General features: G+C 35.0%; 1 protein-coding gene across 10 annotated transcripts in view; it reads left to right on the top strand.

The window, feature by feature from the left end:
- Positions 1 to 2,776: 2,776 nt before the first annotated feature.
- The window catches only part of baz2bb (bromodomain adjacent to zinc finger domain, 2Bb), a 111,463-nt gene continuing 100,405 nt past the window's right edge, over positions 2,777 to 13,834 (top strand). For 7 of the 10 annotated variants that reach the window (XM_084420463.1, XM_084420462.1, XM_084420459.1 and 4 more), the window contains exon 1: positions 2,777 to 2,955. The gene's annotated coding sequence lies outside the window, so the exon portion shown is untranslated. The remainder of the gene's footprint in view (positions 2,956 to 13,834) is intronic. The other 3 variants (XM_084420460.1, XM_084420458.1, XM_084420456.1) reach the window with 1 other exon arrangement.

Here is a 13,834-nt window from a genome sequence, read left to right as displayed (position 1 = left end):
CATATGCTTAAGAAAAGGGTCATTCCTACTGTATGTACTGTATTTGTCTTTCTTTCTTTCTTTCTTTCATCTTAACTTGTGTCAACAATTATCATCATCCTCCAGGAAGTGACATAATTTTGGTGGGAAAACAGCAGCTCAAACATTAATATTCTCAATGGTTTGATCAAATGATGTTTTGTGGTGTTGGTTAGTTTGTGTCACTGTAAAACATTCCGGCCCATTTAATCAAATGACACAACAACAAAATGTACAGTGTTCAAAGGGTTTGGAAGTAACAAGAATGATTAGTTGTTGTTTTTCTTCAACCTTTCCATTTGTCCTCTTCCTTCTTTTTGTGCTGGATGGTTATTGTTTTTGCAAAAAAAAAAGAAAAGAAGAAAAGATTACTCTGCATTCCCTTGATGTGTCTACAGAAAATCAATAACTCTGTCTGCATGGGCTCTGGTGGTGGACGACGATGACAACTACTCAGGATGTGCCGTGGACTAATGTGGAAAAATAGGAATTAAAACAAAATAGCTACATTAATTTGTTTTCCATCAGCCTCTGGAGAGATAGTGTGCAGCGTTCCTCTCAGTCTCATTATACTTTCTAATCAAGACTCTTTTAAAAATCCTTTTTAAGGCGACAGCCAGATTTGCCCTCCCCCCCCCCCCGTTGTGCTGCTGCGCCTTGCCGTCATTGTGCTTCTGCTTATTACTTTACAAATGACCGAGGTGAAGCTGACATTTTCACTGCATGCAGAAAAGCTCGGTATGTATGGCCTCTGCGGTAATGAATTTGCTTTGAGCTCTCGCTTCCCCCTCTGCTTTCCCAATCAAGATTCCCCAATATAATTACAATCACAGCATCTCACTGCTGTCCCCAACGCCACTCCAAAAAGCTGAGCTCGATCCAACAACCTCTGTGAAAAGAATATGAAGGCAAAATCAATGAGCTCGCAGGAAACCTGATTTAAATTCTGCAAGCTGAATAAGGATTTTCTTTTTTCTTTTTTTTTTTTCACATCTTTAATTCAGGAGTGACTTTGTCAGTAAATTGGACTCATACTGTTAAAAGGAGCGAGGTGTGTAATCACAGGCCTTGTGGAAGAAAAAAAACACTGTATCAATATTTTAACGGTTAACTTGGTCATTTTCACCTTCTCATATAAATATATATCGACAAATATTACACAGCATTTGTGCTGGTAAAAAAAAAAACAGTCTAAATATATAGCCTATGTATAGGCTTGTGCTCACAAATCCTTTCTCAATGGCACTTTTTTATTAACATATTAACTCCAATTGTTTATTGAAAATCAGCTGCAGCCTAAGATGATTTGCTGGTCTCCCAGTCTGGCCAAACTGGTTTTAGAGGGGTTTTTTGGGCACTTGTCAGGCTGGTTTACATCAGGTGTTCTCACTGCTTTTCATCACTTCATGATATGTTACATCCATGCTGTCATCATGTGCCTGACTACACTTCAGGATTCAAATACACATGTGAACTTAAAGGGATAGTTCACCCAAAAATCATTTACTCGCCCTCATGTCGTTCCAAACGTGTAAGACTTTCGTTCATCTTCGGAACACAAATGAAGATCTTTTTAATGAAATCTGAGAGCTTTCTGTCCCTCTATTGGCAGCTACACGACTACCACTTTGCCACTTTAAAAAGTTAATAAAGAGATAGTAAAACGAATCCATTTTAATTGAGAGGTTTAGTCCAAATTTTCTGAAGAGACTCGATCGCTTTATATGATGAACAGATTGAATTTAGGCTTTTATTGACATTTAGACATTGATCAGCGAATATAAACAGAAGCTCAACCGAACCTGCTTGATGAGCGAGAACAAACCTCTCGCTGAAGCTCAAACGTGATGCGTAACACGAGAATGAACCTCATTGGTTCTCGCTGAAGCTCAAACGTGATGCGTAACATGAGAATGAACCTCATTGGTTCTCGCTGAAGCTCAAACGTGATGCGTAACACGAGAATGAACCTCATTGGTTCTCGCTGAAGCTCAAACGTGATGCGTAACACGAGAATGAACCTCATTGGTTCTCGCATGTCAAGCAAACATGCTTGAGCCTCCGTTTATCGTAACTGATGTGTGAGTTGATTAATGTTTATATGTGAATAAAAGCCTAAATTCAGTCACTACAGAAATTTTTTACTAAGCCGCTCAATTCAATTAGTTTTACGATCTCTTAATGAACTTTTTGAAGAGTCAAAGTGGTAGTTGTGTAGCTGTCAATAGAGGGACAGAAAGATCTCAGATTTCACTTCATTTGTTTTCCGAAGATGAACGAAAGTCATACGGGTTTGGAATGACATGAGGGTGAGTAAATGATGACAGATAAATAAATTATATTTTATATTAAAATAGAAAACCATTACTTTAAATTGTAATCATAGTTCACAATATTACATTTTTTTTTTCTGTATTTTTGACTTATCTTTGACTTGATAAGCATAAGAGACTTCTTTCAAAAACATTAAAAATAGTAATGTTTCCAAACTCTGACTGGTACTGTATATATAAGTGAAAATGAACAGAATGATACACTGATTTTTTTTTTTTTTTAATATATATTTTTTAAATTAGACAAACATTAAACATTAACAACTATAACAAGACATCCAAAAAAAAAAAAAAATTTGTAAACCTAATTTCTTATTATTATCTTTTTGGATGTCTTGTTATTAGTTAAAGGACTGATATGTTGTGAATAAGCCCTTTGGTGACGTCACGCCGCTTCCTTCAAGTGCAAACGAACGTGAACCGTCACTCTGCCGTTGAAGATTCACACACACATACACACACACGAGCTCTAAAGTCTCACACACACAGCACTGCTGTGATACAGATCTTCACAGCGCTTTCGGACTCTAAGAAACCCGTTGGAAATTATCCGTTTCCACATTATATGTTTCCTGGATGGTCTATATTAAAGTGAAAGCAAAAGGTGAGCGATTTGTTTTTATTAACGTTAATCTGGCGGAGATCGCGCGTCCCCCGGTAAACGCTGAGCGCGCGCCCGTGTTGGTTTGTGGATAGTTGCTGTTGTTTGCGCACTGAAGCAGATTGATAAGTCACAAACTCACCAAAAGACGTGTTATTAATCATAATCTGTTGTTAAAGTGATCGGTTGTCACATTTTTAACAAGTAAATGAAGCTTGTCCAAAATATTTAACGTTAAATTAAAACGCGTCTTTTCAATCTTAAAACCGTGCGTAAAGTAGTTAGTTGACGTATGACAGACACGTCAAGTGCTCCGAGTTCCTTTGTTTACATTAGCATCATCTTGTTAAAGGCTAGTTTACATGTCAGTGAGGCTCTTTTCTCGTTCAGAACCAATCTTTATGTTCACATCTACATATTTTATGAAGGAAAGGGCATACAACTGCTTAACTGTTCATTTAAGTGACCTTTTTGTACGACAGATGGATTTTTAAGTGCAAATATTGCGTCTCTCAAATTAAAGGAGCTTATAATAAAGCACTCTAAATATGGTTAAGATTAATTTCTCATCCTTGATGTCAACTGCAGTTAGTAGTAGAGGAGTGAAACGTGAAATCGTGTCATTTTTCTTAGTACATTCAGCTTTGCTTTCAGTCAGAAAATGTTTTTTTAGTGCTATATTGCTGATCTTTGGTCTTTTCTGTTTTCTATGGATTAGCCTTTACCATTCAATACAACTAGCAATAAATATTGTCTTAAATCAGCTTGTCGTAGTGGAAAGGAAAAGACTGAGTAGGAGTGGTTTGATTTTTACAGATGTTATTCTGGGTGTGATGTTGCTCCTTCATGGATGATTTATGACAATATGACTGTCCTCTTTAGATGTCATTTTGTTTTTTATTATTAGATAAGGCGGTGATGCATAACTTCTTGACCTAAATCTTCTAATGCACTAAACAAATAGGCAAACTGTAACTCTTAAAATGCATAATTTTAGGGAAAAAATCAGAGTGAGATAGTCTTATTTCTAAATGAGTCTTTTGTGATTTAATGATTCATGCATCAGAGGGTTAAAATGTCCATATTTATGAAGAAAGTGGCATGTTTATGTATTGTAAAGCTGAACAGTTCGAAGTTTTAGAAAGTTTTATTGTGATGTGTGGCTTGCTTGTATTGTTGAAATCTATGGGAGTTATTGAGCCAGATCACCTTGATCTGTTTGACTATTGAAGAAGTACTGTTAACATGCCTCCTCTCGTTAAATCCTATTAGATATATTGTGTTGTCAGTTTGACCTCTTGAACTTATGTTTGCTTGCATAGGATTCGTCCAGTGAGATATGGCGATCAGACCTTGAGACCTCAAACAGTGACGTATACTCACGAGCCAAACGATGCAGTTCAGATTCAATCCTGTGAACCGAGACTGTTGTCATTGGCCATAAAGATTAAAAGTGGGTGTTTTAGTAAAAAAATAAAAAATAAAATAAGAATTGCTGTGTCTGGATGAGAAAATTTATCATGAAAATGTCAAGGCTTTCTATTCATTCAGTTTCATCCAATAGGTTTCCCTCATCCCTTGTCTTTCCCCCCTTTTTATGTGTTATTATTATTTTTTTTGTTGCAAATGCTCCGCTCTTTTCGGGTGACACCAGCTGAGCCGCAGACGCCAGAGAGCCGAGCGTCTTCCTGACAGCGTGACATTGCGCTGTAAACCACGAGAGATCCGTGAAATGAGCTTAAATCTCGTCGTGTTTGAGCTCTTTATACCAGCTGTGAATGAAGTCTCAGCATCACACTGCTGCACAAGACCCGTTTCAACACTGAAGCTTCACGAAGAAGAGCTAAAAAAATGCATCTGTGAATAATTTGTTCTTATGTGTGGGAGAAAGAAAAAAAACAGCTGTCTCACTTTCGAAATAGGTATTTAAGTTGGAGACAGTGCTACGTTTAGGTATAGTTATTCCCCGACACTGCATCAGAACAGCGTTCGGTGTTGTTGTTTTTGATGATAAGTGCTTTAAAGCTAATGCAGGGGAGCAGCTGTATTGCTGAGTGTCTGTGTTCTTCGCATCTCTACTGGGAATGCGCATCTCCTTCTCGTCCTCGCTGATGCATCGACCACGCAGCAGCTGCCCGATTGTGTGGAGATGCTTGGAAACCATTAGTGGAAATGAATTGAAAGAAACCAAAAGAGCATGCTCTTTTTTTTTTTCTTTTTTTTTTTCATGCTTAGACACACACACTCGGAGACATGGATTATACTAATACATTCTCTCAAACTCGCGTTTTTGTAGTGCAAACAAATGCCTATTGTTACTTTGCGTAGAGCTGCAGTTGAACACAAAAGCGGCCTGTGATGTACTTGTTGTATCTCAGCTGCAGGAAGAATCCACAGCTGTCAGGACTTGTTTTGTGGTTGTACCTTTTATATTTGCCACTTGAAAGAAAAAAAAAAATACAGTTTCACAAACAAAGTCTCTCTGCTGAAACCAGTTTTGGAGGCGTTGCTCAGAATCGTTTATGAAAAAAACTCTTGAGGTTGAATATATTTATATGCATTAACTAATAGCAAAACCGTGCAAGGTTTATTAGACCGTGTTTATTTCAGCAACTGCAAATGGTTATTTTCAGTTTCTGTATCGTGGGATTTGCATTTCCCCTTGATCTGTTGAGATGTAAAGAAACTTGGAGAGCGTTTGCATTAACGATGCATAGTGGGAGTTTAGAAGAAGTTTCCTATAAGTCCACAGTGAGGTAAAGAGGAAGTAGGACAGATGCTATTATTCTAGAACCAACAATAGCAGATGAAGTAACGATAAGAGAAAAGTGTGTCAAAGCCTGTACTGTGTGTGTGTGTGTGTGTGTGTGTGTGTGTGCCGATATTTTCTGGATCCTTAGTTGTTGTTGTCGTTTTTTTTAATGTGATCCCAAATAAATTAAGATCACAAAATATCCCAAAATAAAAACAAGTTATATTTTTCAAACAAATTGAAGCCTATTTTGGGAGATTTTTATTTATTTAATTAATTTTTAATTTTTATTTTTATTTGAGACGATGACAATTAAACCCGTTTTGCCCCAAATTCTCATTTCTGTAATAATTCTGAACATTTTTTTATTTATTTTTTTTATTCTTGAAAGTGGTTCTCATTAGATTCCATTACTGTATTAAAACTACTGAAAAGAAAATCAATTTTTAATGTAAATCAGTGAAGGCAGTACAACAATTCCTGCTAGACTTTTAGGCTAAGTAAGTACTTTACAATATTTTCCAATATTAAATAAAATTTTTAAAGGAATGGCATCCGGACATGTTCTTGATCGGTTTCGTGAGATTCCCCCAGACAGTTGTGAATCTAATTAAATATGTAAAGCACGTGCACACACACACACACACACACCGATGGATTTTGCTTCTGAAATGCTTGACTTAAACAGCTGGAAGACCCGCAACGATGAGGGAAATTAGATTATACTGAATTAATCTGGCCAGAGATTCAAATAATAAAGCAGAGTTGCATTCAGAAGGTCAACACAGATTTATTCAGAACTGTCATCCTTGAAAGTGCAACAACCGCCCATGAATACAAACCACTCTGCATCATAGTCTGGTGTTTAAGGGGATGAGAAATAACACAGTGCCATTTGAATGTGGTGCATGTTATCAGGCTCCGCTCTCCCGGCAGGCAGGGAACAACATTAGCTCAAGGTTACAGTAATAGTGCTTGAAACAGCACTTTTAAATGCTAGCCGAATCACGGCACGGATTCTTGATTATTCAAAATGTTACTCACACATGCATTCGTATTGAATACAGAGTGAACATGATGCAGCTTCCGCTCGCAGAGTCGCAGCGCACAAAGACTATTAGCCTTCTCCAACATTTATTTGCTCAAAAACAAATACATTTTCTGAAACTGTCTGGCTTATTGCTTTCATAAAACAGCTGTATAATAATAGACACAACATTAATAGTTACATTTATTAAAAATAATAATTGATGATTTTTGTGCATATTTTTTGCAGTGTTATTGTCATCATTCACTGTGATTTATCAAATCTCAAAGGCTGCAATTTGATTAAATGAATATATGTGCTGCGTGTTTCAGAGTGAAGCGTGGCACTGTGTACCTTAATGTAAACGGCTAATAATAATAATGATATTATTATTATTGATATAATATAATTTTAATTTTTTCATATTTTTTTCTGATTACAAATTTAAATCGCAATTTAAAATGCTTAAAAAAGAAGAAAAAAGATATATATATTTTTTTTCTTTTCTTTTCTGATTACAAAATTTAATCGCAATTTAAAATGCTTTTGAAAACAAAAAACAAAAAGAAAATGTTTTTTTTCATCTTTTTTTCTGATTACAAAATTTATTCGCAATTTAAAATGCTTAAAAAAAAATAATATATATATATATATATATATACATATATATATATATATATAAATATATATCATTTTATTATTATTATTATTAATTAATTATTATTTATTTATTTATTTATTTTATTGCATTTTTAAATCACACTTTCTATCAGAAAAAAATCCCCAAAGTGTGCAAGTCTGTTTGAAATAAACCCGGCCTTAAAGAGCACATCAAAACAAACTGTGCTTGGATGCTTTTCTTGTTAGTCTTTTCATGTCTTAATGTGCAGTTTTTGGCCAGAATAAGTTGCAAACTGGGCAGAATTTGCTAATAGTCTAAAGTCTGTATGTGAGAATAATAGATTCTGGCTTCTTGATTTTGAAAATAGACCTATTGTTTCACATCAGTGTTTTTGTCAAGCACTCATTTTGTCGTGCAGGTCTTCATGGAGGGGGAAGCTCATGTAGATGTTTTACTGGTTGGAAATGACTAATCGCTGTGGTTTTGAGAACGGGGTCATTAAGATGAGTCTGATGGGGGGGGGATGTTCTTCCTGGCTGGAAAAAAAGGGGGAATATTGGGTGTGTTTAAAGCAAATGAACCACAGGGCCGTCAGTAATTAGGGCAGATTTCTTGATGCGAGTTTTGCGTCTGCTCTGCACCATCCATCTTTCACTTCTCTCTCGCTCGCTCTTCCACTCATTAATCAGGATCTCCTGCAGGGGGATTCGGGAGGTCTGTCTTCCGCCGGGCCGTTTGGGGGTCTGAAGACAGCAGTTAGACCCCACAATGCAGCACAATATATGTGACACGGCTTTGAATGCATAATTCAATATCTCCTCTTTGTTTCTGGTTAATGTTTTGGAAGATTGCAGACGTGACATGAGTCTTTTTGTGAGTTAAGTATGGTCTCTCGGCTCAGACGGCACACCCACGGACCGCCCGTGATCCGCTCACTCATGCGTACACGCACACAACTGGAAAGCGCTTGTTAAAACTGCGTGCTCAGATTGTGTGACAGCAAGCAACTTTCAGGAGGATTGTGCATTAGTCACTTGCAGGATTACTAGGGTTTGCCTGGTTAGTGGCTTTTAATCTGCAAAAGATGTTTAGTTTTGAGTTTTAGAGTTTTGAGTGAACTCAAAACAAACAGTGTTTGTTCACTTTAATGTACAAGTGGGCTGAATAAATGGACTAGATGTTAGTTCTGCATGATTTATGGAGATAAAAAAAAAAAAAAAAAAAAATATATATATATATACAGACCCTTTCCAAAAAATTAGAATATCATGGAAAAATTTATTTATTTCCATAATTCCATTCAAAACGTTAAACTTCCATAGATTATAGATTCAGGGCCCACAACTTAAACGATTTCAAGTATTTAGTTGTTTATTTGTACATAATTTGGGCTTCCAGCTCATAAAACCCACGAAAACAGGAGTTCAAAAAATTAGAATATTACATGAAATCACACAGTAATTACACAGTGATACCATGGTCATTGAACCAGGTTTTGGTTCTTTTGGCAGTCCAAAATGTCCTGCTAGACGGCTGCGTTGACTATGGATGTAATAAAGCACAGTGGACCAAAGTCCTCTTTTCTGATGAGAGCAAATTTTGCATCTCATTTGGAAACCAAGGTCCCAGAGTCTGGAGGAAGAATGGAGAGGCACACAATCCAAGATGCTTGAAGTCCAGTGTGAAGTTTCCACAGTCTGTGTTGGTCATCGGCTGGTGTTGGTCCACTGTGCTGTCCACTCAACGCAGCCGTCTACCAGGACATGTTCAGAGCACTTCATGCTTCCTTCAGCAGACAAGCTTTATGGAGATGCTGACTTCATTTTCCAGCAGGATTTGCACCTGCCCACACTGCCAAAATAACCAAAAACCTGGTTCAATGACCATGGTATCACTGTGCAATTACTGTGTGATTTCATGTAATATTAAAATGTTTTGAAATCCTGTTTTCGTGGGTTTTATGAGCTGGAAGCCCACATTATGTACAAATAAACAACTAAATACTTGAAATCATTTAAGTTGTGGGCCCTGAATCTATAATCTATGGAAGTTTAACGTTTTGAATGTAATTATGGAAATAAATAAACTTTTCCATGATACTCTAATTTTTTGGAAAGGATATATATATATATATGCAATGAAAAAAAATTGTTTGCAAGTAAAAAAAAAAAAAATATATATATATATATATATATATATATGATTTATGGAGATTAAAAAAAAATATATATATAAATAAAAATCCAGGTCTGCTGTGCTTGTTTGTAGGGCTGCACAATTTTGCCAGAATTTTGGGGTTATATATCAGATTATATATCTGTATAATAATAATAATAATATTAATAATATATAAAAATGACTAAATAAAAACTAAATCAGAAATATTGTAATTCTAATGCAAAATAAACAAATTGAATAGGCTATTTAAATATATCCTATATTATTATTCATAATATATTATTGTTAATAATAATATTTGATCATTAATAGTAATAAATAAAATAAATAAACAAAATAAGAAAAAAATACATAGTAATTCACTGCAAAATAAAATAAATTTTGTATTTAAGAAAAATATTATAATTATGTATTATTATTAATATATAATTGTTAATAATATAGTATAATTATTAATAATAAATAAAAATATCACAATTTTAAAACTTACTAAATAAAAACAAAATAAGAAATTGCCATCGTAATTCACTGTAAAATAAACATATGAAGTATTTAAGTAATAATAATAATTTTATTTTACATTTACAACTTTTCAATATATTTATGGTTGTTTTAATTTCATGCGTTCATTTTCAAACGTTAATCCATCAAACTTTTATTTTGACAGGAGCCCTTGAAGCTTCTCTTTAGTTGATAAGCGCTTCTCATTACAAGTAAAGGAAGATGGTTCATGTTTCAAATGCGAGCCATATTGTATTTCTGTTTTATTTTCGATGAAGTGTGCAGTCCTCCCAGACGTCGTGCTGCTAGTGTTAGTCACAGGCCTATAGTGTGTGTGTGATACTGGGTTAAGTGTAACACCCAGTGATGACTGTGTGTGGCCAATGACTGTCTCAATCTCTCACACTTATTTATTTCCCTCAATCTTTCTTTCCGTCTGTCACTTAAGTATGTTGGCTGTCATATGTCCTTTGCTCAGGGAGGGACTGAGGCTTCCTGTGGTGTTAAGAGCTCATGTTAAAATGCCACTGCTTTTACCTCTTGTTTGCATGTTTGTCATAGGCTTTAATGCCTGGTGGGAAAACAATGGGGAATTTAACCTGGAATTGGGATTTCAGTGAAGACATTTCACTCTTTTTTTTTTTTATATAATAGGAATTCTTATAAATCATTGATATTATAATGTATATTATACATTCTGTTTATATTAAATTACATAATTATCTTGATTTATTTAGACTTTTGATATATCTGAAAATGTATGTATTGAGTTTAAAAGGATGATAAAAAGCAAAAAAAAAAATTCCTACATTTATTTGTACTAATGCATTTTAAGGTGTGAAAAATGCGACAAAAACATTTTTTCACAGAAACAATTTTTTTTTCTTCTGACATTAAAATCAGAGATGCTATTAAAACATTGCATTTCAATACTTAAAATCACAAAATGTGAAAATAGTCGAAACTTAAAGGTATAGCGGAGGATTTTTTACTTCCGGGTGGATCACCTATACTATTGGTCCTCCTAATTGTCAATCATTCTGGTGAATCAATCAAACTTATTCAAAAAGTGGAGAGGGCGGGTCTTATCTAAAATTCGGAAAGATCCTCCGCTATACCTTTAATGAGCAAATTAAAAGCACACACAAATATTGTGATTATTTGTAACGTTATAATGCAGTTGCAGTTGTCTTTATGCACTTGCAAGTGATGCATGGTAAAAAAAAAATAGAAATTGATTCTAAGCATCCAGACTTTGATTGAGCATGTGGCATGGCTGCAAATATATTCACATGTTTCCTTCTAGAATACACATTTTTAACAGATTATTAGATTAGATTGGATTAGATTGACATTTTATGACCAATAACGCTAGGGCATCCAGCAGTGCGAATGTCCAACAGAACCGAGATAAGATCGCTGGCATCGCTGACTGTGTGAACGTCCCATTATTGAGATTGATGTGAAGGTGACCTGTGTGTGAAATGTGCTGCTCTTTTGTTTTTGACTCTCAGAAAGCGTTAATAACCTCTTGCTCTATTCCACTCAGTAAACACCAGCTTTACAGCACAGATCTGTGAGAGCGGTTTACCTCGTCCACACACAAACACAGCTCTTTTACCTGGATTACTCCAGCATGTTGTTATCTGATTTATATCTCGCACACATGTCCTATTATTTTACTTGCAATTAGAACATCAGAGATCATCCACATTAAAAAAAAAATGGATTTTTAGATAATTTCCATCTAATGAAATACAGTCAATCAAATCATAATTTACTTATAAAGTACTTTAAAAACCACAGTGCTGTACAATTTCCGAAAATAAAATTGAAAACGGTAAAATATAATAATAGAAGAAATGTCATATTAGAGAAAGAGATAAAATAAACACCACAAATCTGCTCAAACATATGGGCTTTAAAAATAGTGATGGTCTCATTAAACAAATACATGCTTAATTTGCATTTTCTGCATGTGCAATATGCAAAATATTGTTCGTCAACACAGTTCGTCATATTTTCTGTCTCTGAGGGGCCCGTTAAATATAGATGGTGCTGAAAATCAGTTCAAAAATGATCCTGTTTTCTTCATTGAAGTGAATGGTACAAATGATATGACAGTACATATTATTTTGTTGTCTGATGGTTTTTGACGGGCAAGGAAAAAAATGTTTCTTGTTCTTGTTAGGTGGAAAACCTCTGAACACGCTCAACAGATTCTGATATATTTTTGCACTTCTGTAACCGGTTTTCTTTCAAGAGTCAGCGAACTGATTAATTAGTGTTAATCCAGATGGAAGTACAGGATGATCATCTTCAGTTCATCTGGCAGAAATGTCAGATTCGGTCTCCAGATTACAGTGTACATGACTGGGGAATGTGCGAAGGCCGGATATCCTCTCAAAACGATCAGCCCGTGAGATACGGTGGAGGAATGAGGGTGCAAAGTCCCTTTTCTTAGTTTGATTTGGTGCAAATGTGACTGAAAGTGGTGATATTGATAGATATCGATAGATCTTGATAGATAGATCATGTATTCATGATCATGATATTGATTGATAGATTGATTGCTATAGCAATATAGTGGTTGAATTGGCTATTTAAGGACCCCACACAAGATAATTTTTTTGTTGGTATTTTCATCTGGCAAAATTTCGGTGGATCACTACTTGCCTGTATTTTTCCGATACCCATCACATTCAAATCAAGATTTAAAAGCTAAATGTGAAGCACAGAAAGCTCAGAAGAGACACTCTACACTCTAAAAAATGCTGGGTTGTTTTAACCCAAATGTTGGGTCAAATATGGACTAACCCAACGTTGGGTTAAAAATGCAATTTAAAAATGGACAAACCCAGCCGTTGGGTTACATTTTTAATGTAACCAATGCAATTTGTCCATTTTTTAATTGCATTTTTGTCCATTTTTGATTTTGTCCAAAATGCAATTTGTCCATTTTTAAACTGCATTTTTTAACCCAACGTTGGGTTAGTCCATATTTGACCCAACATTGGGTTAAAACAACCCAGCATTTTTTAGAGTGTAAAAATGAGTGGTTGACATATCTGATCTTTTTAGTTTAACTCCTTTTTTTTTTTTTTTTATGTTTTTCCTATCAGAGAGATAATAAAAGAAAGACAATACAGTGTTTGTTTCGACATATTGACCAAGAAATACGGATGAAATTAAGCAGAGGTATTTCTTACTCTCTGATTCAGCAACAAAAACAAAACTGACAAAGAAAAAAAACTTACTTCAAGTTCAAAACATACTAGGATATCACAAATTCACAAAAGTAATTAATATTAATGTTGTATGCATGTACAGTGTGGTAGCAATATAGATAAAAATACAGCAAAAACGGTAAATATTACTACGAAAAACCAAATGCAGTTTATTTCCCTTGTGTAGGGGAGAGGCGGGACGATTGAAACGCGGGACGGATGAAACACTGAGATTTCCTTGAAAACCACTCACGTCATGTACGTCAAATTTCGTTAAAGCCGCAAAGCTGTTTCTGAGTGCAGTAAGTGAATTATTTCGTGCGGTACTTTTTTTTTTGGACTGACAAGTTGGATTTATTGTTTAATGTGCCATTGTAATGATAATACGGCAGGTGTATTAGTACTGCAACACACCCTTAATTGTGCAAAATCTGAGTTTTTTAGTTTAAGGGCAAAAGAGGTTTAAATGACAGGAGGCGCTGTCCGTGCATCCTGCCTGTTAAACCTGGTCATAGCCTATACTGTTCATAGATTCATATACTGTTCCTAGACTTGTGTTTCTTTTAATGCAAATT

The sequence above is a fragment of the Rutilus rutilus genome, assembly GCF_951802725.1.
Source record: "Rutilus rutilus genome assembly, chromosome: 10".
In the NCBI taxonomy this organism is placed as follows: domain Eukaryota; kingdom Metazoa; phylum Chordata; class Actinopteri; order Cypriniformes; family Leuciscidae; genus Rutilus; species Rutilus rutilus.
The sequence above is the reverse complement of the archived record's forward strand: the minus strand, read 5'-3'. Positions and strand labels throughout refer to the sequence as shown.